This window comes from Apteryx mantelli, chromosome 11 (assembly GCF_036417845.1).
Source record: "Apteryx mantelli isolate bAptMan1 chromosome 11, bAptMan1.hap1, whole genome shotgun sequence".
Classification (NCBI taxonomy): domain Eukaryota; kingdom Metazoa; phylum Chordata; class Aves; order Apterygiformes; family Apterygidae; genus Apteryx; species Apteryx mantelli.
The window spans coordinates 24,747,868-24,773,884 of NC_089988.1; the positions used below are offsets into that span (position 1 = coordinate 24,747,868).

Genomic DNA, 26,017 nt, shown 5'->3' on the forward strand with positions numbered 1-26,017 from the left:
CCTCCACATCTCCCCCTCTCCCATCAACGGTGTTTCGGTAGATCGAGCGGGACGCAACAAAACACGCGGAAGTGCGGTGTGTCTCGACGGGATCGCCATCGGGTGGTTCCTTGCATCAGTAGCTTCGTGAGCGGAGCTGTGTGCTGCCTCCCCTTTTCCCGATTCTTAACGCAGGCGATGTCCTTGTCTTCGTCGTTCAGGGAAAACCTTAAAGGCATAGGCGGGATTGCTCATTTCCAACAGACTATATTCCCCCCCCCAAAGCCCAGCCATTCCTCCAGAAGTTCTCCTTCTTGTTTTCGAGCAATCCAGACGCGGCCCGCTACTTTCAGCAAGGTTGTCTTAACACAGCTCAGTACTATACACAGGCATAAGGCTATAACTATGAGGATTAACAAAATGCGCAAGCTTTCAGCGAGCAGTCCTGTTAGCCACGGTGGTAGATTGCCAAACAGGTTAGTTAGCCATTCGTCTAATGGCGTTTATTGTGGGCTGCGTGCAAGCTTACATACAGGTGCACTTCGTTTCCACCCCTAGGCTGCGCGTCACACCGCGTGATCTTCCGCTACGCCTAGTCTACCGCTTCTCATGCAAATATCTTGTCTAGAACCTCTTTTTCCTGTACTATTAATTGATATACTCTATGCTCATGTCTATCAAGCAGTTAAGCCGTACATGCCGTAAGCAATAATTCAGAATTAGCAAGCCGCAGCATATCGCTATTACTACTGTGAGTGCTATCAAGCCTAGTGTTATAAGCCATTTCTAATCAAACCATGACAAGATCCACGCCCCTGTGTTGACTTGTTCCCCGTCAGGAAAGTCTCTGTCGGCCCCGCCTCGGGGCTGAACGGGATGCAGTAGTGAGCTGCTCTGTGCGCCTGTGCTCATCTCCTCCAGTATGACTCTGCGGTCCCCGGAATCATGAAGCCGGCGATAAACATCAATGCAGCCATGCAGCAGCATCCCGTCTGGCGTCGCCCTGTTCAGGATGGAATCTCACCAAGAATGATTAGTTACACCCCAGACTCTCCCGTACGTGCATTTAGGTCAGGTTTTATGCATTTCATTGGAACCCATCTTATCTGCTCCTCCCGTTTTACCGCAGCATACCCTCTTCCCTGTGATATCCACAAGAGAAGCAACGCTGTGGTCCCTTTCTCATCTGGTCCACCGCCGTGACAAGAGCCTGCGCTGCTGCTGTTCCCTGATTCTGTTTTTGCAGTACCGTGCGGATGACAACCGAAAGTGGTGTTCCTTTAGGGATCGTTTTCAAGATGTCCTGCGTCATGGCGTCACTCTGCTGCCAGAGGCACTCCATCATGACCGGACCCTGGGCCTCAGGGGGCAAGTCTGACTCTGCAATGGCCCGCTGGAGCCTGTCACAGAATTCAGTGAAGCTCTCTGCGTGTGTCTGTTTTATCTTTGTCCAGGGTGGCTCTACCTTTACTAGCTTCCCGAGTTCTTCATACACGGCCTTTGGGTCGATGGGCGTCCATTCTATGAGCCCTCCGGGCGCCAGGCGTACCGGCAGCGCCGACGGCGTTTCAGGGGGTGCCGTGAGTTTAAGACCCCATAATGTCACCGCCCCCGCTGATAGTGGCCAATCTGGCAGGTATAACTCGGCTCGGGGCTTTTCGCCACTGGAACCGTCCTGGGATCGTGTGTCGGCCAGTCGCTGCAGCATCCGCTGTTGTTTTTGTACTTCTCTCTCCAGCCTCCGCAGGAGCCGCAGCGCCTGCTCCAGTCCTATCTCCACATCCTCCTCCACTTCCTCCTCTCTCGCGCCTCCCTCGCGCTCCCCCCCCCGATAGACTTCTTGAAACCGCCTTGTAAGGCTGTCCATCTCATCCTCGCTCACCCGTTCCCTCCCACTGGCTCGTCTCGTACTATCGAAGGTGACTCTCCTCCGCCCTCTTTCTCTGTCCCCGGCGCCATCTTTGGCCGCTGACTCGCCCTGATTCCAGCTCTTATCAGGTACCATGAGTGCCCCGGGGAGCCACTCATTCGGTGTTCGTATTCTCCCTCGCTCATTCCCTCACTCATTCCCTCGCTCATTCCCTCGCTCATTCTCCCCCCTTTCTCCTTCCCCCTCGGGCTCACTGGGCGCGACAGGGCAAGGTTGTCCTGCTCTGTCTGCCTGTCGCAACTCGTCCCAGGGGTAGTGTGGTGGAGGGGCACGCGAATCCTCTTCTCCCAGCCCGGCTGGCATCACCAAACCTCCGTCCCGTTGTTCCTCCCCTTGCTCTTCGACCCGCTCCTCTCCCCCCTCTGGTGCCGTCTCCTCCGCCGCTCCCTCTATCTCCGTCGACCCCACGTGTATCCCACTCCCTCTAAGTGCCTCTCTAGCCGCCTTCCACGTCTCCCGTTCCTCCCTCGCTCTCCGCAGGAGCATTCTTATCAGCCCCCACACCTTTAACTCCCTCGCGGATCCCCCGTTCATCGGGAACTCCGCCAGCGCTGCTGTGCATTGCAGCCACAGTTCCTCCCGCAGAATCTCCATAGGAGAAGTAATCACTCCCTCCTTCACGAGCCTCTCTACACACGCTCGTATCGCGCCTGCCTTCAGCAGCGCCCGCCATTCCTTGGCGCAGGCCATTACTACCTTACATATGGCCTCCATAGTTCCGGATCCGGATCCCTTCCTCACGCTCCCGGTGCCTACGCCGGCTGAGCCGCCTCCTCGGTATCACGTCGGGGTCACCACTTGTTACCGTTCTCGTTCTTACCGAGGAGGCACGGGGCCTTCTCCCCAGGCCCCGGACCATCACCACACAGACACCAATATGAGGAGTGGCAAAATGGCGTTTAATGAAGCGTGTCCTGCTCTTTTATAATGCTGTAAAGCCCCGCCTTCTTCTCCGGCAGCAGTGCTCCGCCCGTTACAACCTTCCCATGTTCCACCCCGCAGTGCCTCCCTGCTCATCCTTTTTCCTCCACACGGTTGGGAGTCAGTAGCTCGCAAACAAATACTTGGTGACATTAGCTAGGACCAGCTCCAGCCCCAGCTGAGCTTTGGCTTGCCTAACTCCATCCCAAACAAGATGAAATCCTCTCTGCTGCAGTCCAGGGCAGTGACTCTGTTATTCCTCTTGCCTCTCCACCATCTCACAGTCACTGCAGTGACAGACAATCTACACATTCACATCCCCATCCAGCCTGAGCTTCAGGCAAGAAACCAAGGGGAGGATGGCAACATCTACTTAGAGGCACAAACTACAGAGGTACAGAAATCACACTGCAGAAAAACCTTCATTTCTCCCCTCACCCCTGAGGGGATCCAGGCAATGAATTTTCAGGTGGTTAAAGGTGGATGCAAAAAATTTCCATTGTAATGTAGATACGCCTGAGGCAGTGCCTCCCAGGCTGCCCTTACAGGCAACAGGGAGGAGGAGGTGTTCACCTGCCTTCTTTTAGATGGTCACATAAAGCACAAAGGACTCCTGTCCCCGAGACATTTGCTCTGTGCTTGAAATGGGCCCTGAGATCGTAGGCGTTCAGGATAATTCAGGTTGAAGGGACCACAGGAGGCCTGTAGTACAACGTGCTGCTCAAACCAGGGTCAGATATATGTTCAGAAACCAAAAAAATGCTGCTGCCAAAGGATTTTGGGGGTGATACAGCAGGAGAAGGCAGTAGAGGGTTGATGGGGTGATCCCATGGACAAAAGGGTGTCCTTTTTTCCCTTCTCCTGAGAATGAAATCCTCAGCTCTCCACAGAGAAGAACCTGGGACATGAACTTTGCCACTAACATGGAGGTGGAGAATCTCCTGAGTCCCTTACAGACAGAGGCTGGTCCAAAGGCCACCACCCCAATGGCACCAGACCCCCAGGCATGCCTGCCTTGCTGCTGGGCACCCTGCAGCCACAGGCAGGAGGTCTGTGAGAAACAGAGTGGGGTCTGCAGCCTGCAGGCCTGGCCACCCAGCAGGTGTGGTGGGACCCTGCTCCTCTAGATGAGACTTGGCTCTCCTGCATTTCCCCAGTGTGAAGCCTGCATCCCTTCCAGCTGGGAATACAGCCCAGCAGGGAGGGCCGACACGGGAAACAAAATCTCTGTTCCGGGGTGTGAAGAGAGAGGGGAGGGCAGAGGGGGATCTGCTCATGCCCTGGGCAGTGATTCCCTTGTTGCAGTCGCTACAGCCCTGCTGATGCCCTGTAACCCGTGAGCCCAGGAGATGGGACTCCGATCTGCTCTGGCTCTAAAGATTTCTCAGCCCTTCAGAGCCAGGATGCAAAGCACTGGTCTGGGGACACCTCAGCAGTCAAAGAGCCTGAATGCCTGGTGTGTTCCTGAGAACTTTTCTGCAGTCTTCCAGCACTGGTTTGATTCCTGTTGCCCATGGAGCAGAGACTCCTTTTGAGGATGGATGAACTTGCTCACTGTGTCACTCTGAGGACAGGCTTGACCAGGCAGTACAGACACCAGCAAGGCCTCATCCCACAACAGTGTCCCCTGCCCAGAACTCTGCCTTCCAGCCCTTTTCTCCTAGAGGATTTGTGTTGGGAGGGACCACCAGAGATCTTCAGCAGCATGATCTGCTCTGAGCTGGGCTAACTTGACAGTTAGATCAGGTTGGTAGGTGCTTTCTCCAGGAGAGTTTTTAAAGCTTTCCTGTCCCCTGCCCCAGTGCTACTCAGCTGACATGGTTATTTCTTTATTTTTTTCCTTCAACTCATTTGAAATTTCCCTTACTGCATCTTCTCTTTGTTGTCTCTTTTCCTTTCCTCCCCTTGGCCCCCAGCCAGGTCATCCTGTCTACTTTGACTGAGGACAATCACAGCCTCACCTCCAAGCACGGCCTTGCTGGGATCTGCTGGGACCATGCAGGCAGGCCGTGGTGGCCAGCTCCAAGCAGAGCTATGTCCTGCAGGTCCCTACATGGTCTCAGACAAGAGCAAATGGAGACATGACATGACCCATGGCAGAGCCTGTGGGCCGATGCCAGGGCAGAGACAGGATCAGCAGGCGTGAGAAATGAAGACCTCCAGCAGCTCCTCTCCACACCTGGACAGGGAGTGATGCACCTGGTGGTGCTCCTGAGACAGTGACACAGGACCGGGGGCACTGTGAGCTGCAGTGCTGGGCACTGACCATCTGTGCTGGGTCTGGGAGTCCTGGCAGGTGGTGCTGGTGGTAGTAGTACTTGGGAAACCCCCAACCCTGCTAGCAGCAGTGAGTCCCCTCCATGACCGTCGGGAGCTTCTGGAGTTTTGTGACTCTCATCAGCACCTCATCCCTCCACTGCTCCAACCCTGCTACCTTCCATGTGGCCCCCACAGCCCCACTGTGCAGGCATCGCATAGGACAGGGTGCATTCTGGGGTGGGGAAACATCCCCCCACCATGGTCCCCATGACAGCCCTTGCTGCCCCGTCCCCCTCGGCCCTTCTGCCTGGCAGCCTCCCACCAGTCCCCAGACCCTGCTCAGCCCTGATTCTGTCCCCCTTGGGTTATCAGAATGCCTGCTCTGGGGTCTGCTGGGATCTGAGCCCAAAGGGAGAGGCCAGGCAGGGCTGGCCATTACCCCCATACAGCTGCTGAGCCCAGGAGGCAGATGGAGCTGGTCACATTCAGAGATCACCCCTCACCAGGACCATGGGGAATGGCCAGTGATGGAAATGGCTGGTATGAGGGTCTGGGTGTGTGAGGAGTTTCCTGGGACAACTTTTCATCTCTGTTCATGCAGCAACAAGATGGGATGGATTTTTGCACTGAGGCACACTGCTTGAGGCCCCCCATGGCAGGAACATGGTCTACAGGCCCAGGAGATAGCCCCAGGACCTCCTCTGCATGCTCCCTGACAACCCTGCAGAGGACCCAGCAGAGGATTCTCCTCCCAGGGATCACAGCTGGACATCCAGTCCTCCAGCTGGGCAGGGGCCCTTGTCTGGGGGTGACTTTGGGGATTAGGACCAGCACACAGGATGGGCAAGGTTGTCTCAAGGAAATGTGCTGGGGACACTGCACAAGGGACAGCAGCTTTTGAGAAAGAGCCCAGCCTTCAGGCACTGCACCTGCAAGAACCTACTTATTAAAGAGAGAGTGCAATGGAGTCAGCTCTGAACCAGTGTTGGACACAACTTTATATGGGCACCAGGTGAGACAGAGCAGTCTCAATAAAGGTGGAAGGAATCTCAGCATTTGTGTAGCAACATGGTGACAAATAATAACAACAACAATAATAGTAGTCATAATACAAATAAAGTGAACAAACAAAGCTCAGTCCTGGTACGGGACACAGGGGAGTCATTTGTGGAGAGCAATGTTACCTCTGCTGAAAAATGTCCATGAAATCACTTTCCTCAGGGCATCTTTGAGCTCCTTGTTCCTCATGCTGTAGATGAGGGGGTTCACTGCTGGAGGCACCACTGCATACAGAACAGACACCACCAGATCCAGAGCTGGGGAGGAGATGGAGGGGGGCTTCAGGGAGGCAAAGATGACAGTGCTGAGAAACAGGGAGACCATGGCCAGGTGTGGGATGCACACGGAAAAGGCTTTGTGTCGTCCCTGCTCAGAGGGGATCCTCAACACAACAGTGAAGATCTGCACATAGGACAGCACAATGAAAACAAAGCACCCAAAGAATAAACAGCCACTAACCACAATAAGCCCAATTTCCCTGAGGTAGGCGTCTGAGCAGGAGAGCTTGAGGATCTGGGGAATCTCACAGAAGAACTGGTCCACTCTGTTGCCTTGGCAGAGTGGTATTGAAAATGTGTTCCCAGTGTGCAGGGCAGCATGGAGAAAACCACTGGCCCAGACAGCTGCTGCCATTTTGACACAGGCTCTGCTGCCCATGATGGTCCCATAGTGCAGGGGTCTGCAGATGGCAACAAAGTGATCATAGGCCATAACAGTGAGAAGAAAATACTCTCCTCCTAAAAAGAAGACAACCAGGAAGACCTGAGCAGCACATCCTAAGTAGGAAATGGCCCTGGTGTCCCACAGGGAATTGGCCATGGATTTGGGGACAATGGTGGAGATGGTGCCAAGGTCAAGGAGGGAGAGGTTGAGGAGGAAGAAGTACATGGGGGTGTGGAGGCGGTGGTCGCAAGCTACGGCTGTGATAATGAGGCCGTTGCCCAGGAGGGCAGCCAGGTAGATACCCAGGAAGAGCGAGAAGTGCAAGAGCTGCAGCTCCCACGTGTCTGCAAATGCCAGGAGGAGGAACTCGGTGTAGGAGCTGCTGTTGGACATTTTGCTATGTCCAGGCACGGGGGACTGTGCAAAGAAGAAAAGACATTGAGAAGTTAGGAGAGACTTTACAATGAAAGAAACCCCCAAATGTTGCAGTTCTCATACAGCCCCCCACATTGCCTCTCCCTTTACTGAGAAGATCTTTGTGCAGCTCCCATGCTTGGGCTCCACTTTAGCATGGACAGGAGGGGAAACAAGGAGCAGCACCACGATCCTTCTGTCAAGGGAGGCAAGAAGAGAGAGACAGACAGGAACTCAGGAAAGCCTTCACCTTACCAGCTAGGCATGCCACCTCACAGGCAGTGACATTGCAGGGCAGTCACTCTCAGTCCCTTTGTCGGGCACCTCTCCTCTGCCAGAGGGCTGGCTGCAGAGAATGCAGCTCATGCCCTGGACCCCATGGCTGTCAGGCCAGAGGCTCTGCTGCGTGGGAGAGGAGACACAGGGAGCTTGCTCAGAGGAAGATGTCTGCATCAGAGGGACTGACCACTGACCATGACTTGCCCAAATCCATCCTCCCATGACGATTCTGTTGGCACTTCCCTCTCACTCCCTGCCCATCTCTGCTGCCTGGAGCTGCTCCTGCTTCCTGGAGTTTTCTCTCTCCCGACATCTTTTCCCTGTCCGTACTCACAGACCCTGTCCCACCCTCTCTCTGCGCAGTTCTGCCCTACAGAAACCTCCCAGGTCAGGGCACTGTCCAGGACATCTCTGTGCTCACAGGTCCTAAGGAGCAGGTCACATTAGCCCTGATAAGTCCATAAAGGTGCTGCTGGTGCTGCAGTAGGTGGAGGTGGGGTTAGAAGGGTTTGCTGAGCTTTCTCACAGACCTACTGATCTCTGAGAGGGAAGGTCAGTGAGTCACAGGTCCTTGCCAAACCACAAAACTCTTTCCTTTTTTCTCCCTGCCAACATTAGGAAACTGAAAGCCCTGGAAGGAAAGCTCCTTGCCTTTCAAGTAGCCTTCTTTGCACCTTCCTCTGCGGTACAGGGACACTGCTCTGAATCACAGCCCTGCGCAGACCTGGGTGCATATCCCAGCTTCACAGCCCTGCAGCCGTCCTTGGGAGAAAATAGCAGCATGCCCTGTCCCTGTGACGATGTGGCAGGGAATGCCTGCTCTGAAGCGTCTCCCCCTCCTCTGCAAAGGAGAGCAATCCTTAAAAAACCTATCAGTCATGGGATGAAGTAGGTTTAGAAGACCCCTCCAGGAACATCAGTAGCATTGCCCTGCAGGCAGAGACTTACTGTGTTCAGGGCTGTGAAGATTTCTCCCACAAGGAGCTCTCCTCTGTCCTCCCACTCCACACTGCCTTGCACTTCTCTCTGACTTCTCTCCTCTCATGTCAGCAGCAGCAGGCAGTGCCCGGAGCCCTGCTGCTCTTTGCAGAGGAGCTGCTCCTGCACACAGCTGTCTCTGGGCAGTGCTGCCCGCTTGCCATAAACTCCCTCCATCCCTGGATCCTGTCCCCACTCAGGATCAGAGGCCCAGCTGAGCTCATGAATTTCTCTGTCCCTTGTGCTCCCTCCTCCTGGGAAATATCCACTGCAACAAACTAAAATAATCACTGATGGTCCCTCTCTAAACAACACAGAGAGACCAGTTACAGCATTGTCACTGGTTTCATCACAGGATGGTTATCTATGATAGGTGGAAACATCCCACCCTGGAAATCCATATTCCCATGTTCTTAACCAGGCAGGACACCTAGAAGTGGGCAAGAAGGGAGGTCATTCACCCATGGTTCAGGTTTTCATTCAGATGACTCAGTCTGGACATCGCATGCCCAGTTAGAAACCCCTGGGATGGAATATGATTCAGATCCCTCCTATGAACTCCACAGACACACAGGAGGTGGGATTCCCCTTGCCAAAACTGAAGTGTGCACAACACAGATGTCTGCATGGGAGCTCCTTGTCTAAGCTCCCATTATAATCACTGGAGATGGAGAATGGGAGTCAGTGGCTCACACACAAACACCTGGTGACATTGGAAGAGACAGAGACTGCATCCAGTTGGGCCTCCTGTAGAAGAACGCTGTTTGTCACTTGGCGTGAGTTCAGTGGCAGGCCCCCAAGGTGGTTGGGGGCTGGAGCACTTGCTCGGTGAGGAGAGGCTGAGGGAATGGGCCTTGTTCAGCACAGAGAAGGGAAAGGCTTTGCAGGGCACTCACAGCAGCTTCCCACTACAAGGTTACAACCAATAAAGAACGCATTTTTTGCAGTGACTCATGGCAGGAGAATGAGAGGCAATGGCTGTAAGGTGACACAAGTGCAGTTAAAATTAGCTATAAGGGAGAAAAATCAAAGAGGGTAACAAAGCATTTGAAGAAGGGTCCAGAGAGGTTATGGACTCTCTCTTCTTGGAGGCTTGCAGGACGCAGCTGGACAAGGCCCTGAGGAACTTGGTGTGAATTTGGTGTTGATCCTGATGTGAGCAGGAGGCTGGACTCGAGGCCTCTCAAGGTCCCCTCCAACATGAATGATTCGGTGATTCTGTCATCACTGGTGATAGCCACTGCAATTCTTGAAGGCAGGAATACCTTTTCTGCATGTGGTTAGCACCAGACACAGTCTCTCCAGAGCCAGCCCTTCTGAGTAGTGTGAGGTTTCCTCCTGTGCCTGAAAGGTTTTAAGTTCCCATCAGGATCAACACGGAATTTACACCAAGTTCCTCAGGAACCCTGAGCCAACCTGAACCTCAGCTGAACCTCAGCCACCCTCATCAGGACTAGCCCTCTAGAGCAGACATACTACCAAGCTGCGCACAGCTCCTCGCCTTGGTCTCCTCTGACCCCAGCGTGCTGCCCCTGCAGGCCAGATACACCATGGACATTATCTGGAGGCTTCCTTTGGCAGATCAACCTTCCCAAAATACCTCATGATGTATTAGTACATCAGTACATACAGAGGGTTTTTTGTTTGTTTTTTGTTTTTTTTTTAGTGTGTGATATCATTAAGGAGTCATTCTGCAGGCTCCAATGGACACTTTGATGATGGGTGGGGGAGCTGAACTGTGCAAGGCCTGCTGGGACAGCCCTGCACCACCCTACTAGGAGCTGACCATCACTTCCTTTTATCCACACCTCACTGCCAACAGGGGACCTTTGTCCAAATCAGCCTCAGATCCACACTTGTGATTTCATCTCAGAGGGGCTTCACTTGCAAAGAAGAGTCCACGAGTGAACTAATGCCCAGGCTGTGCCTGACCTGATCAGGCAGAAGCTTCAGAACCTGCAGGCCTCAACCAGCTCAGGGACACAGTGCAAAAGGTGCTCAGCTGAGTTGGACACCTGACCTGTCAGGTCAGAAATGACTGCCTTAGAGAAGAGAGGAGCATGTGGAAAGGTGAGGAACATCATTCTGAGCGGGCTTGCAAGTTATTTGCATAAAACAACTTCAGCTTTGCAAGCTGATTCTCAGCTATGACCCATGGAGTATTTCCTGCTGACTTGCAGGCAAGTGCTGGAGCATCACTACTCACTGTAGTCACTGCGCATCTGGGAGAAGTGTTTTCAAAGGCCCATTATTTTCTGAAGAACTACTTTGTCTTTGGAAGTTTCCCTTATTTTGCCCATTTTAAAAGCTAATGACTGTGGCACTGATGCTTGAAAGGGCGCCTATGAGTGCTCCACTGTGCCATTTCCTTGTTAACCGTGTGGGTGAAAAAAGTCCCATGTGATCCAAACTGCTCTCTGAAGCCTCCTGCTGGATGTCCACCCCTGTATGTCTGGAATCAGAGTCCAGGGCCATGTGCAGGATGAAGCAGGGAGCCCCGAAGCAGCGAGGCCTTCAGCAGGAAGAGCTCAAGACCCTCTGTAGAATTCACTGGATTGGAGGGGGGTTAATTGGATGCTTAAGCAAGGGCTAATTGGGGGATACTGCTGCACTATAAACATAGAATTTTTAGGGTCCTGCCACATAAAAAGACAAGACTGTCGGCACCAACTATGTACACGGGTGGTATCCCATCTTAGCCTTTGCTATTAGGGGAGAAGGACAACTACTACATGTCTAGCCTATCAAATCTTGTGTTTGGACAGATCCCAGAAGTGTTAACTTCAAGAACCTTCAACAAGGAACCCTTTCTGAAAGATGACCTCCTATACTCCAAATACTCTAAGCTGCATGTTTCTATGTATTTCACAGCATGTGTGGGATATCTGGCTGGAGATCCTGGCAAGAGCTGAGGAAACGCAAGGCCTGAACCTCAGCGCACAGAAGGCAGCAGGCTGCCAGCATCCCCGGCTCACACCACCAGGGCAGCCTGGGCCCTGCCAGCCAAGGCACATCCTCACCTCACAGTGCTCCAAATCTCTCCATCCTGGCAGGGCTCCCCACGCACAGCACTGCTCTCTCCAGACAGGTCTTTCTGCGTGCAGCACCAAGACACTGGGACCATCGTCTGTCCCAGGAAGCAGACCCACAGTACTCTCACAGGGGCTCAGCAGGCCAGCTCTTGCCTCACATGCCCTCAAGGCACTCACCCAAACAGCCTCCCTACTGAGGTCTCCTTTGGGGCTTCAATGCAGGAGGACCAATCTCTTCAGCACCACTCCCCCTCTCTCTGCATTTGCTCTGGGGGCTCACAAATCACCACGTGGCAGTACACACACACAGTGACCAGCATGCACAGGGACAGGGCACCACTCTCACACAAGCAGGATTCCAACAAGGAAAATGGCACAAGGCTTCTGCTGCTCTCAAGTATTTGCATTCCCCTGTCTCAGTAAGGGCTGCCATTTCTCTCCCAGGCAAAGCCTTGAGACAAACCAGCAGGCTTCAGCAGTGCGCGTGACACATGGAAAATCCAGAAAAAGCTCTGCCTCCAGGGTCCCACATGGCATAGCACAGGGAAAGTCCGGGAGCACCAGCAAAGCGACCCACTGAAGGAGCTTGGGGTGTAGCAGAGCAAAACTTGTTAGTCCTCATTTTTGGCACAAGGAGCTCTCCTCTAAACCAGCACCAGGGGGCAGGCTGCAGGAAGGACCACTGCTCTCTCTTTCCTTAGCAAGCAACTGACCCCTAGCACTGCACTCATTGACAGCTTGACTTCTCAGCACTGCAGGGAGACTATCCCATCAGGGCATCAGCAGGGATGATGCCCAGCCAGCCACCAGCAACTCTCATGGCCCCCTCCTCCCTCAGCAAACACTGCTGCAGAGGAAAACTCTCATTAGGAAAAGAAAATTAGCGTAAAGGAGGGAAAAAGCAGGCTTGGCTTTCATTTCAGAGAAAGCAGAAACACTCCCTGGCCTTTCGTCTGGATCCTGGCTGAACATCCCGGCAAGAGCTGAGGAAACTCAAGGCCTGAACCTCAGTGCACAGAAGGCAGCAGGCTGCCAGCACACCTGGCTCATGCCGCCAGGGCAGCCTGCGCCCTGCGAGACAAGGCACATCTTCACCTCGCAGTGCTCCCCAGCTCCCCAGCTTGGCAGGGCTCCCCACGCACAGCACTGCTCTCTCCAGACACCTCCTCCTGCACTCAGCACCAAGTCACTGGAGCCACCACCCGTCCCCAACACCGGCCACCCTCCACCACTGTGACACGACTCACCCACTGCCCCATGCCTCATAGAGGGTTGGCAGCCAACACGTGCCTGTGTCTCAGGGACACACAGGGCACAGCACCACACATGGCAGCAGCCAGGGCAAACCCAAGGGCACTAAATCACACAAAGACCAATTCTCCAGACCTTCCAGTTGCTTCTAGTCCTGCAAGACCTTGCAACAGGCACTTCCTCTCAACAGCCACACAGAGCCCAGGTCCTCTTCAGTTCCCACATTAAGGAAACAAAGCACAGAGATGCCGTTCAGATCTTGAAGGAAAATCTCACAACCCCTGGGGTTTGGATGGGGCAGAACTTCTACAGCACACAAACACTGGAAATCAGAGATTACTAACACCACTGCTCACATAAGTGCAGCCTAAAAAAATCAAGCTGGACTCGCTGGCCACCCATAGCAAGCTGTAAGCAGTTAGCAAGAAGTGCAAAATCAAGCTCCATGTCTATGTTTACCAGAGAACATCATCCTCCTTTGAAATGTAGCACTAATAACTCATGATAAGAGAGAGGAATAAAATTGGTGTCAGATACTGTGGAACATTATCATCTACTGCTGCTTGGTTTATTAGTTGCATTTCTGTATTGCTGCAGAGCTCTGCAGGCCTCATTCCCTCCTCTGGGCACACTCAGTAAAACCAGAAGTGATCTCACCACCAACATCGAAGCCATGTGCCTTCTCCTGCCCTATCAGCTGCTCAGATAAAGCGACCTCACAAGCGCATACCCCCAACATGTGCCTGCTGCTGGCCTATGGGCTTCAGAGCCAGAACTTTCCTCAAGGTAACTTCCCCAGCCATTTGCTACTGCTGGCCTATCAGGTACTCTGGCAAAAGAGACCTCCCAATCAATGTCCATGCCCATCTGCCTGCTGCTGGCCTATCAGGGCCTCAGAAGGAGATGACCTCACAGTCACCTTCACAGCCATGTGTCTGTCACTGGCCTACAAGCCTTTGAGACAGAAGTTACCTCACTGTAACTTCCCCAGCCAGGAGCCAAATGCTGACCTATCAACTGCTCAGGCAGAAGTGATCTCCAAAGCACATTTCCCAGCCAGGGACCTGCTGCTGCCCCATCAACTGTTCAGCTGGAAGTGACCTCACAAGCACCTTTCCAGACACAGGTCTCCTGCTGTCCAATCAGTTCATCACTCAGAAGTGACCTCACAACCAACATCCAAGCCTTGCTCCTGCTGCTGGCCCATCAGGTCCTTGGGCAGAAGTGACCTCATCCTCACCAGCTGAGCCACGTGCCTCCTGCTGGCCTGTCAGCTGCTGACACAGAACCGATTTGACACTGGGGATTTCCTGGCACAGCTCTCGCAGACAGCCGTGACCTCCCTGCCTACACCCCAGCCACACGGCTGCTGCCACCTGCAGCTGCCCCTGCCCTGCCCCAAGGCTGAGCCAGCTCCTGAGCAGCCTCCCTGCCTCACCCCAGGGCCTCACAGCCACCAGTGCAGCCCCACCCTCCTGCCCTGGCTGGCCAATAGGAGGGCAGCACTGGGGGTGATGCCATGGCAATGCTGCGGCCCTGTGTGACCCCAAGGGCAGCCCCCTACCCTCACCCATGGTGGGCACCATGTTGTGGGCTGCAGTGCGGGGCAGTGTGGGGTGTGGCGCGGCCTGGGGGCAGTGCGGCCCCGCGTGGCCGGACAGTGTGGGGCCCTGGGGCCCGGCCAAGCCCCACCAGGGCTGGGCTCTGCTGCAGGGACTTGTGGGGTGGCAATGGCACCCCCACCTGTTTCCAGGCTGCTCCCCCAAACAGGCTGTCTTTTGGGTGCACAGGTCTGACCTTAGTTTGCAGGAGGACAGAGGTTGTGGCCATCTGAGGACAACATCTCTGAGCCCAAAACATGCTCTGCCAAGCTGGAAGCATAAAAGGATCCAGGGGGAAGGAAGAGAGGTTCTCCCAAAAAAGTAGATTCCTTGGGTTTATTACAAGGTGAAGGATCCATTTCCAACACGGGCATTTCCAGCAGGCTCTTGAGGGCCCCACAGGAGCTGCAGGACACCCCAGGCTCCAGGATGCAGGACCCCTTTCCTGCCAGAGCCAGATCCCAAAGGGGGACTCCCAGGGAAACCTGTACCTGGATTTCCCCCTGCCATGAGGGGATGGAGCCAACCTGACAGGAACCTTGGTGCTCAGGGCAGCCCCAGCCCCAGGACCCAGGAGTCCTGGCTGCCACATTGTCCCCTGAACCAGGCGGGACCCTCAAGCAGGGCTCTTGTGGCACCTCCAGCACTGTCCAGCCACCCCCACATCCCAGGATCCACCGCAGTTTTTGCAGTTAACAGTCTCTGTGCAGCACCTCAGGAAGGAGCTCCTGAAGCCCTTACCCTTGGTGGAGAGCCCCAGAAGTGCTGGGCACAAGGAACTGCGGTGCGGGCTGACGGTGTCAGTCCAGCAGTCCTCCATCTTGCTTGCCCCCTTGCCCTCGGCTCTCCTGTCCATCCAGGAAAAAGGACACTCTTCCCGTCTCTTCACCCAAAACTCTTCAAAGCACCCCTGCTCCTCTGCCTATTGGCAAGGGGCCCCAACTCAGCCCCACTGCCTCCTGCCTCCACTCCTTGCCCTGGAGTTGCTCCAAAGGGCAGCAGTGGGGAGCATGTGAGCAGTGCCCAACAGCGCCCAGGCCTCACAGGGAAGCGAAGACACCACTGCAGCACTGGGTAGTCCTCCCTGTGATGCAGCACATGCCACTGTGACCTCAGCTGGTGTCATCCGGGGGCTCAGTAGGTCACTGCCATGGAGATGGCAGAGCCAGGGAGAGAGCTGAGAGATTTCCCCTCATGTCCTGCAAAGCAGTCACCTCCCTTCATCCCAGTTATTTTCCAAAAAATTCTGATAAATCCTTGAGGAACATCTCCAGATGGTGCCAAAGGCTGTGAAGTATCTAAAACGGGGCCCCTGGAGAAGTGACTTCTGTGCCCCTGCACTGTCAGGTGTCTGCACTGGGCAGACCTGTGTGGGAAGCAGGGGCCTGGGGGTTGCTTTGGGATTTAGTGTTTTTCACAGATGGGGTCAAAGTCATGTGGGATGAAACAGCACAAAATATGGCCACAGGCAGAGATGCTTTGTAAGTCTCAAAACTGGTTTCTCCTGTGGGTCGCTCTTTTTGTAGAAGCAGGATGTAGGACAATCTGGGACAGGACACAGCCTTCCTCCTTGAGGCACCGAAGCAGGTGCTTTGTTTTTAAAAGTCCTTGGCAAGGCTTTTTGGTCTGGAGTGCTTAAGATAGAGATGATGCTCCAGAAAAGAGCTAATGCCCTTAACACACATCCTCTGGAAGGTTTTCACCAGTTCCCTGGTCCCTGCCAGGCTCCAAAGCCATGGGCAAGGCTAGGTATCAAACCTGGGGAAGTTCTCCCATTTCCCATGACTTTTGCCCAGCTTTCCTTTGGGCTGAGCCTGGGGAAAGCCGTTTCTCATCTTGGACCCTGGTTGGTCCTTGGGCTTTTCCGTGTCACCTTGGGGCAGTGCTTGTCCCCTGGGTACAGTCCCTGGCACCCTGGATCCCCCCAGCATCCTGGCTCTCCCCGGGGGCTGTACAGCCCTGTCTCCCTGGATCTCCCACAGTTTTGACCCTGGGCTTCTCAGGACTTGCCCACACACTGCAGGGCTGCTGCCCAGGCTCTGGTGCAGAGCCTGTAATTCATTGCAATGCCGCACAAGCATTTTGGCTTGTTCAGAAATTTGCGAGATGAAGTTTGAGGACATCCCCACAACCAACCTTCCTGCTCTTCCTAGTCTCTGCAGAGTCACGGGGTGACTCTTGCAGAAGGAAGACTATTCCCCTTGCATAATGTCGGAGATGGGGCTTTCCAAGTCACTGCAAAAGGAAGGACTCGTTGACTTCTTTGGGTTGCTTATTCAGCCTGTGACATCCCCTCTGTGGCACTGGGAGCCCCAGCTCTGCACCCTGCAGTCTCTGCCATTTCTCCCCCCTGTCTCCTGTGTGTCTACCCCAAGTCTTCTCTATGCACCAGGGGCACGGCTTCAAATTATGGAAGTGTTGCCTTAGAGAGCTCCCTTGAAGCTGTGGCACGTGGAGTTGAAGGGCTGATGGGGACTAATCTGGGACGTGGTCATGTCCCCACATCCCCTCCTACTCCAGGCTAAGGTCCCAGGAAGGTCTCTGGGGACAGCAGCAGGTTTGGAATATGTGGGATGCGTTTCCCTCCACATGCCTGAATCCTGCATGGGTTGCTTTGAACACCCGTGAAAATCCTTCTTCTCTAGGGCCTCACATCAAGGCTTTTCCAATCCTTTGTACAGAAACATAGCCCAGTCCGGGATCCCCAAGAGCAGCACAGCCCTCAGTACAGCCTGGGCCCCCCAGGAGCCCTGACTAAATTGAGAACTTCTGCCATCACCTTTACAGCACACTAGCTGGACATTGTAACTTTCCATTTTTTCCACTTTTCCTCCTCCCCTTACTCTTGGTTCATTCAGGCACCTGGTTACTGATTTTCACTTCAGGATGTTTCAAGCTTCCTCCAGCTTTCACTAGTCTGTCCCTTTAGCCAAGTCTTTACTTGTGTTTCTATCTACTGTTTCCTATCTATCCAAAAGGTTTCTAGTAGGACTATCCCATGGGGAAAGTGGACCTCACTGGAGGCAGCTGGAACTTAACATACTGTTGAGGAGTGTAATTATTTTTTAAGAAACTATACCATGCTTTATTCTTTGCTTGCAGTTAAAAAAACAAAACCCAAACCTCTGTGTCTATTTGCAGCTAGCTGTCTACGGAAAGCAGGTGGGAATTGGGGCATGTGAGCTGTGACATTCAGTTGCAGATTTCAGAGGAAGAAGGTTAGCTTTTGACAAGAGTGATGCAAGTCCCAGGTGGCTGATGAGAGCAATGGCAGGGCTGGGGAGATGGGGAGGAAGATTGTCCATAAGATATCTGACCTCCAGGGCACTGCTTTTCCTACATGTCCAGACTTCGTTAGGAGACACTCTGGATCAATATCAGTTGGAGAATGTTGCTGTCACTTATTCTGAAAGCTGAAAAATCCTAAAAAAACCCTTTCAAAGCAGAAGTACTTGTATATTATTGAAGTCTGCATCTTTCAGCTACACTCCCAAAGCCTCTCCAATTAACCTACAAGACTTGAAGAAAATTGTAGGGAGAGACATGGTTCATCAGAGCTTTTTGCATTTTAATGAGCCCCATGATGTATTTGGTGCTGAGTCCATGAACCTCAGCTACTGAGAGAAGCTTGAACAAAGCATTCAAGAAGTCAAAGTCAGAAGCAGAGCCCAAGTTACACATAGCATTAATGGGTCCCATTGGGGGCCATTACCAACAAAGGCTCCCCAGGGGCTGATTAGAGCCGAAAGTTGGAGGCCCTGATTGCAGGTAGGCAAAGGCAATGTGCAGGTGCCTCTGATGCCAAGTCAACCCTTGCTGTGTTTTATCAAGCAAAATGGCCAAGCACAGACACCCAGCTCCTGAGAAGGGAGATCCTTTCCCCCATGTGGTGCCCAGGGCTGTTCCTGGGGGCAGTGTGCAGGTGGGGGTGTGCAATGCTGAGTACAGGACAACGACAGGACACCTCCTGGGATCCCCTGGTGGGCAAGGGGACAATGAGGCCCTGGTGTCTCCTGGTAGGCCTCAGTGACAGAGACGACAGTCACAGGACAAAAACCTCTGTTCTTTTGGGCCCTTCAGCCTTGCCAGTGCCCTCAGCTGTCTCCACCACAGACTGTCTTACACTGTCCATGCCTGCTGCTGGGTGCCTGCAGACTGTAGGCACCCAACCTGCTTCCCCACCTTGCTCTCACCTCCGGATCTCCCTCCCTTCACTGATGTCTCTCCATGCTCACTGCCTGTTCCTTGAAACACAGAGCTAGGGGCTGATCACAGACTCCCTCTGGGTGACCTTTTGCACCACAGCACTACTCTTTGAGTGACATTGATTCATGTTAATGTCTGGTTTGAACCTCCCAAGCTGCAGATTGTGACTGTTTCCCCTTCTTGTGCTGCTTGCCACTCCCAAGAAAAGCTCCTGGGAGCCCCACACTGGGACACGCTACTCCAGCTGTGGCCACCCCAGTGCTGAGTCAAGGGGATAATGGCTCCCCTTGTGTGGGTGGCCACACTCCTCCTAATGCAGCCCACAGTCACTTGGCCTTCTTCGCAATGAGTGTGCCCCACTGGCTCATATGGCATTTCTCATGGCGCCCAGGGCCTTCTCCTCAGGGTCACTCCTCAGCCAATAAGGTCCCAGCCTGCCCTGACACATGGAGTTATCCTTCCCCGGATGCAGGACTTGCCCCTTCTCCTTGTAAAAACCTCATGAGGTTTCTGTTGGCCAAATCCCCAAGTTTCTAAAGGTCCTCCAGACTGAAGCTCTCTTGTGTCAGCTCTTAATGTGTGTGTGCATATGGCTCACCCTGACTTGTGGTGCCTCTAAGAAGATAACAGCATGCGGAATTGCAGGAAAACACAAGTAATAAAAGGAGGTTCTAGTTTAATGGAATTCCTGGCCAAAATAGGAATTACCAGGGCAATAATCTCAGAAACACCAAGTGAGGGTGCAAGGCAAACAAAACCAGGGACAATGGGGAAAGAATAAACACAGATGGGATGTTTGTATGGGAAAGCATTGTCTCTTGTCCTCCCAACATGGACCATGATAAAGAGCCTTGCTTCGCCTTCTTGATGGCCTGCTCATAGGTATTGCAAAGCTGCTATTAGGCCTCCCCAAAGCCATCTCTTCTCCAGACTGAACAAGCCCTGTTCACTCACAAAGCTAGTGCTCCAGCTCTGTGACCATCTTGGGGGCCTTCTGCTGAACTTGCTCCCAGTTATCAACATCTTTCTTGTACCAGGGAGCACCAAACTGCATGCAGTAGTGTCCATTTGTCTAAGGAGTGAGTAGTAGAGGGGGGTCATCACTTCCATGGATCTCCTGGCCATGCTCCTGTTCACACGGCCAAGGATGCTGTTGGCCTTCCTTGCTGCCTGGGCACACGGCTGTCTCATATTTTGCCTTCTGTCCAGCAGGACCCTCAGGTCCTTTGCAGCAGAGCTGCTCCATGGCAAGCCAGTCCCTGGCCTGTATCTTTGCAGGGTGTTGGTCTGTCCAGGTGCAGGAGCCTGGCATTTGCCCTTGCTGAATTTCATGAAATTCCTGGCAGCCCATTCCTCCTGCCTGTCCAGGGCCCTCTCAGTGGCAGCCCTCAAGCATAAGACTGGTGCCCCTCGCCCACTTTGGAGTCATCTACAAATGTGATGAAAGTTACCTCCCCCAGGTCACTCATCAAAGTGTTAAACAGGACAGGTCCCAGCAGAGACCCTATGGTGCTCCATTTCTCTTCTGGCCTCCAGGAAGAGAACGACCCATTCACCACAACCCTCTGAGCCTGATCATCCAACCAGTTCTTAGCTACCTGGTTGTCTACCCATGCAGTCCTTAACATCCAAGCTTGTATGCAAGTGTATTGAGGGAGACAGCGTAAAAAGCCTTGTTATAGTCAAGGTAACTGTTCTGCATTGTTCTCCGATCATCCACCAGTACAGTTCTTTTAACACAGAAGGCCATGAGGTTGGGGAGGCATGTTTTACCCTCAGTAAATCCATGCTGACTGTTCCCAGTGGCCTTCTTCTGCTTCATGGACCCAGAAATGCAATCAGAGAGGACTCGCTCCATGACACACTCCTGATCCAAGTGAAGCTGAACAGCCTGTCATTCCCCAAGTTGTCCTTTTGGCCTTTTTTGAAGTGGAATACAATGTTTGCCTTTCTCCTGTCATTGGGACCTCCCCCAGTCTCCACAGCCTTCCAAAGACAATGAAGAGTGACCTTGTGAGATAGCGGCCAGCTCTCAGCATCCTCGGCTGTAGCCCATGCAATCCCATACACCTGTATGGGTTGAGGTCTCCCAAATAAACCCTGACTCAATGCTCATGCCCTGCTAGTTGTTTTTCACCTTGGCAGTCCTGACTCTAGGACAATGGCCTGGAAGACCTTGTTGGTGGGGACTGAAGCAAAGGCTTTGAGTTCCCCAGACCTATCTAACATCTGCTGTTACTGAAGCAACAGCAGTTCATCTCTGTGCCCTTGACATCCCTTGCAAATGTCAGTCTTAGAGGGGCTTTGGCTTTCCTATCCGCTTCCCAGCTTCCTTGGACAATCTTTCTAAATTTTTCCTTTGCAGCCTCTCCGTGCTTCCCATTCCCTCCTGTTGCTCAGTCGTGAGTTCCCTGTTCAGCCACCCTGTCTCCTGAGACATCTACTTGCTTTCCTCGGTAACAGCATGGCCATTCTTGAGGATGCTGTCCTTAAAGACTGGCCAGCTTTCCTGAGCTCCCCTGCCCTTCAGAGCTGCCTCCCATGGGATACCTCTACCAGGCCCCCCAGTAGGCCAAATTCTGCTCCTCTGGCATCCTCAGCTTCATAGTGAGTGGAGCTCTTGCAGTAGTAGGCAGCAAGTGTCATTTCAGATGGCCAAGGAGATTCTCCTCCTGGTTGCCAGCTGATGCTCTAGAAGGATGTGGGTCTCACAATTGCTCCATCAGAGCAAGCAGACAATTACACATGTCTTGGACCACCTCTGGCACTTCAAATGTCCAAAGGTGTGTGTGTGTGTGTGTGTGTGTGTGTGTGTACAGCTGCCTCGCTCTCTCCATCTCCACTGATTACAGTGGGGGCTTAGACAAGGAGCTCCCATGCAGACAGGCATTTTCTGCACACTAAAACTTGGGCAAGGGGAATCCCATGTCATATGAGATTGTGGAGTGCATGGGAGGGAACTGGATCCCACTCCACCCCAGGAGCTTCTCAATGGGCATTAGATGTAATGATTAACTCCTCTAAATCAGTCCCTGAAGCACAAGTAAATGAACTCCCTTCTTGTCATTCTGCAGGTGTCCTGTCTTCTTATGAGATGGAAGCAGGGCCTTCTAGAGTGGGATGTTTCCGCCTCTCCTAGAAAACCATCCTGTGATGAGACAAACTGCTGTGCTGGACTGAGTCTCTCCCCATGGTTTAGGGAGGGACCTTTGGGGATTACTTTAGTCTACTTCAGTGGACATTTCTTAGGGGTGACCCTGCTGCCTTTCAGGAACTTTCAGCCCCAGCGTCCCAGGAACATTTCGAGGGTGTTCAGGGGACAGAGGAAGTAACGTCTTCAGCTGAGTTTCTGCTCCTGAGCTGCACCTGGCTCCTGGGACCACAGGAGCCCATGGCAACCTGGCAGGCACTGCAGAGCGACAGCTCTGTCCAGGAGCAGCTCCTCTTAAAAGAGCAGCAAGACTCAGGGCACTGTCTGCAGGGGCCTGGATGAGATGAGCAACTCAGAAGTTAAAGACAGTTGGGAATGGGAGGATGGCTGAGAGCTTCCTGCGGGGAGAAATCTTCACAGCCCCTTACACAGTAAGTCTCCAGCTGCAGAGCAACACTGCTGTGGTTCCTGGATGGTTCTTCTGCAGCTGGCACCTTCCACAGCTGAAAGGGTCTGTTGGGGCAGCTCTCCCAGCTTCTCCTGTTTGGAGCAGGTGGTGCTTTGGAGCAGGGATTCATTGCTACATGGTCAGAGGGACAGGGCATCACAGCTACCTGCTTCCAGGGACGGTGCAGGTGTGTGAAGCCAGGGAGTGCACCCAGGTCTGCCCAGGGCTGTAATTCAGAGCAGTGTCCTTGCACCCCAGGGTGCTTCGTGCTCAGGGCATTGACTGTGCTGCCTGTGAGGGTCAGCACTGAGCCTGCCTGTGGAGCTCCCCATGGCACTGTGGGGAGAAGCTCTGGGTGGTAGGAGTGACCCCCGGCAGGGCAGGTTCATTCTCCTGCTGAGAGGGTGCTGTGCGGGTCAGGGCTGCTCTCAGCTCCAGCTCACCCCCAGGATATTTCTAAGGGACCTTTTCTAGAGGACAGTCAGGGCAGGGACAGGGGTTACCTTAAAGGTCGGAGCCCTCCTTAGTCAGTGCTTTCATTTTCCTGCTGTTTGCAGAGTGCTGGCAGGGAAAAGACCTGGGAAAGAGAAACAGCTCCCAGGAGATAAAGCTCTGAGCAGTGAAGATATGATCAGTGAATGAGAGGAAACTAGAACCATAAATGCTGTGGGAGGGGGAATTTGGAGACCTCCCTGTCATGCCCTTCAATGCAGACCTCTTCCTCTAAGCAAGTCCTGCTGTGTCTCCTCTCCCACCCAGTGGAGCCTCTGCCCTGAAGGCCAGGGGGTCCAGGGCATGAGCCGCCTCCTCAGCAGCCTGAACTCCAACAGAGGTTAGGGTCATCTCTCTGACAACGTGCCCATTTCCCACTGTGTGTCAGAGGGGCTGAGAGCAACTGTCCTGCGATGTAGCCACCTGGGAGGTGGTGTGCACAGCTGGGTGAGGGAAAGGCTTTCCTGAGTGCCCGTCTGTCTCGCTCCTGGCTTTCCCTGTGGTAGGAGTGTCACAGTGTTGCTCCTTGTTTCCTCACCTCTCTGTGCTTCTCTGGTTCTTGCTCTCCTGCTCTCTGGGGTCAAGAAGGGGGTTCAGCTGCAGTTAAGGCAGTAACATCCCACTCCCACTACATTGCCTGAAGAAAGAGTGCAGATGGTAAACTGATGTGAGGGCAGGGTCCATCTCAATGGGACAGAGATGTCCAGGAAGGGTCCAGATACAGACATCCCTGTTCAAGAGGGCAAATTTGGGGGAGGTGAATCCCTCTCAAGGACCTTCTCTTTCAGATACAGCCGCCATGAGTGCTTTATTTGTCTCTCACAGAGATAAAAAGAGAATATTCCTCCTGGGTCACCAAACCAAATCCCCTTCACTCAGCTCAGGGCACCCATCCCCAGGTATCCCCAGCAAATACACGGGCAGTCTATCACCTCCATTTACACCCCCCAGCAGAGCAGGGCTGACTCCTGTGGAGCTCATGAGTAGAGGCCCCTGCGCTGCACGGCACCCTCAGCACAAAGCTGAGTCGGGAAAGGGAGCTGAACAAGGTGAAGGAGAGAGTCAGTGTGGGGGGGGTGCTATGAGGAGTGGAGTGGGTTTTGCTCAGAGAAGCCTGTTCTAACTGGTCATTGCCTTTTCCTGCTTGGACAGTGCCCTGAACCAAGACAGAGCAAATGCCCAACATCAGCTCCCTCAACGAGTTCCTCCTTCTGGCATTCGCAGACACACGGGAGCTGCAGCTCTTGCACTTCTCGCTCTTCCTGGGCATTTACCTGGCTGCCCTCCTGGGCAACGGCCTCCTCATCACAGCCATAGCCTGTGACCACCGCCTCCACACCCCCATGTACTTCTTCCTCCTCAACCTCTCCTTCCTTGACCTTGGCTCCATCTCTGTCATTGTCCCCAAATCCATGGCCAATTCCCTCCGGAACACCAGGGCCGTTTCCCACTTGGGATGTGCTGCCCAGCTATTTTTGTTTGCCTTTTTCATGTCAGCTGAGTATTCTCTCCTCACTGTCATGGCCTATGACCGCTATGTTGCCATCTGCAAACCCCTGCACTATGGGACCCTCATGGGCAGCAGAGCTTGCGTCGAAATGGCAGCAGCTGCCTGGGCCAGTGGTTTTCTCAATGCTCTCCTGCACACTGCTCAAACATTTTCCATACCACTCTGCCAAGGCAACACAGTGGACCAGTTCTTCTGTGAGATTCCCCCGCTCCTCAAGCTCTCCTGCTCAGACTCCTACCTCAGGGAAGTTGGGCTTATTGCGATTAGTGCCTGTTTATTCTTTGGGTGTTTCATTTTCATTGTGCTGTCCTACGTGCAGATCTTCACAGTTGTGCTGAGGATCCCCTCTGAGCAGGGCCGGCACAAAGCCTTTTCCATGTGCCTCCCTCACCTGGCCGTGGTCTCCCTTTGTATCAGCTGTGGCATGTTTGTCTACCTGAAGCCCCCCTCCATCTCCTCCCCAGGTCTGAATCTGGTGGTGACTGTTCTGTACGCAGTGGTGCCTCCAACTCTGAACCCCCTCATCTACAGCATGAGGAACAAGGAGCTCAAAGATGCACTGCGGAAACTGATTCAGCTTGTACTAGTCCAGCAAAAATAACCTGCCCATCCCTCTTCACAAGGGGTTTCTAATTTCTCTCAGACAACTCTTGTGCTTTGTGCATTCTCCCTGTGATAAGCGTTTTAGTCCACAAATGTCTGAATTCATTCCACTTCTCCAGGAGCACAAACCCAGTCTGTCTGACCCAGAGGCCTTCTGTGAATACGTCTATCACTGTGTCAGATGCAGTCTCTTTAAAAAAAGAGGATATCTCCACTTCAGTGCATGAAGGTTGGGCTCTTCTTCCAAAGCTGGAGCTGAGAATGTGCTCAAGGACTTTCACCCTGAAAGGGCCTGTTGCTTTTCAGAGGCTCTCCTTGGGCTCAAGGTGATGAACTCGAGAGGTGAATTGTTAGGGAACAAAGGCTGGATTCAGTTCTCACTTGTGGGTGCCCAGTGCTCCTGGAGATGGTGAATGGTCAAGCAGTATCTCCCATTTGACAGGGCAGGAGACTGATGCCCGTCCTTCTCAAAGGGAGTATGGATTCCCCCAGGAGAGCACAGGGCATCTCCAGGGGCACCATGTGCCTCGGGGTGGGCAGTGAATGGAGCTTCACAGGATCAAGTGGAGTCACCCAAAGGTAGAGGGATAAACCAATGAATGTCCAGGCTAGTGAGAGCTCTGCAATCCCAACATGACAGTTTAAATAAAGCAGTTCCTCCGAACAAAGTTTCTCCATTCCAAGTGTTGGTAGCAAATGTATTTTGATGAATAATGTGTGTATGTGTGTGTGTGTGTGTGTATATAAGTATATATATATATATATATATATATATATATATATATATACACTCGCATAGAAAGGGTTATACCTGTAGTGCATGAACATGGTGCTGCCAGTTAATAAGAAAGAAAAAAAATATGGCAATGGTAAAAACTGTGTTTTGAAGTTTTGGAAAAGAGGATTTCTTCTCAATTGTTGCATTGAGATATTTTTTGAGAAGATTTCAAATTATGACTAGGAACTACTTTTGGGGCTTGGTTCATTTGACCACAGAGAGAGGCTGTTGCTGCCTGAGATGCCCTGGGGTAGCTGTGTTGCCATGTGGTGCTGGAAATTTTGGCGGTGGCTCCTGCGGCACCTTAGCTTGTCATTAGGAAAGGTATCTCAAAACAACTGAGTTGAGACAACTTAGTTCCCTCCATAGAGTAGAAAGGGAAGTGCAGAGACCTGGATTTGACAGAGACATCTGCACTGATGGGGTCTGGCCTGGGGTGAGATCAGCCTCCTCCTTGTTGTCA

At 53.1% G+C, this 26,017-nt stretch overlaps 1 long non-coding RNA gene across 1 annotated transcript; it reads right to left on the reverse strand.

The window, feature by feature from the left end:
- Window positions 1–720: 720 nt before the first annotated feature.
- On the reverse strand, window positions 721–2,671 carry LOC136993142 (uncharacterized). The gene is made up of 2 exons (XR_010885356.1): window positions 2,606–2,671; window positions 721–982 (listed from the first exon to the last, which is right to left on the reverse strand). It is a non-coding gene; the product is annotated as an uncharacterized lncRNA (long non-coding RNA).
- Between the last annotated feature and the right edge of the window lie 23,346 nt (window positions 2,672–26,017).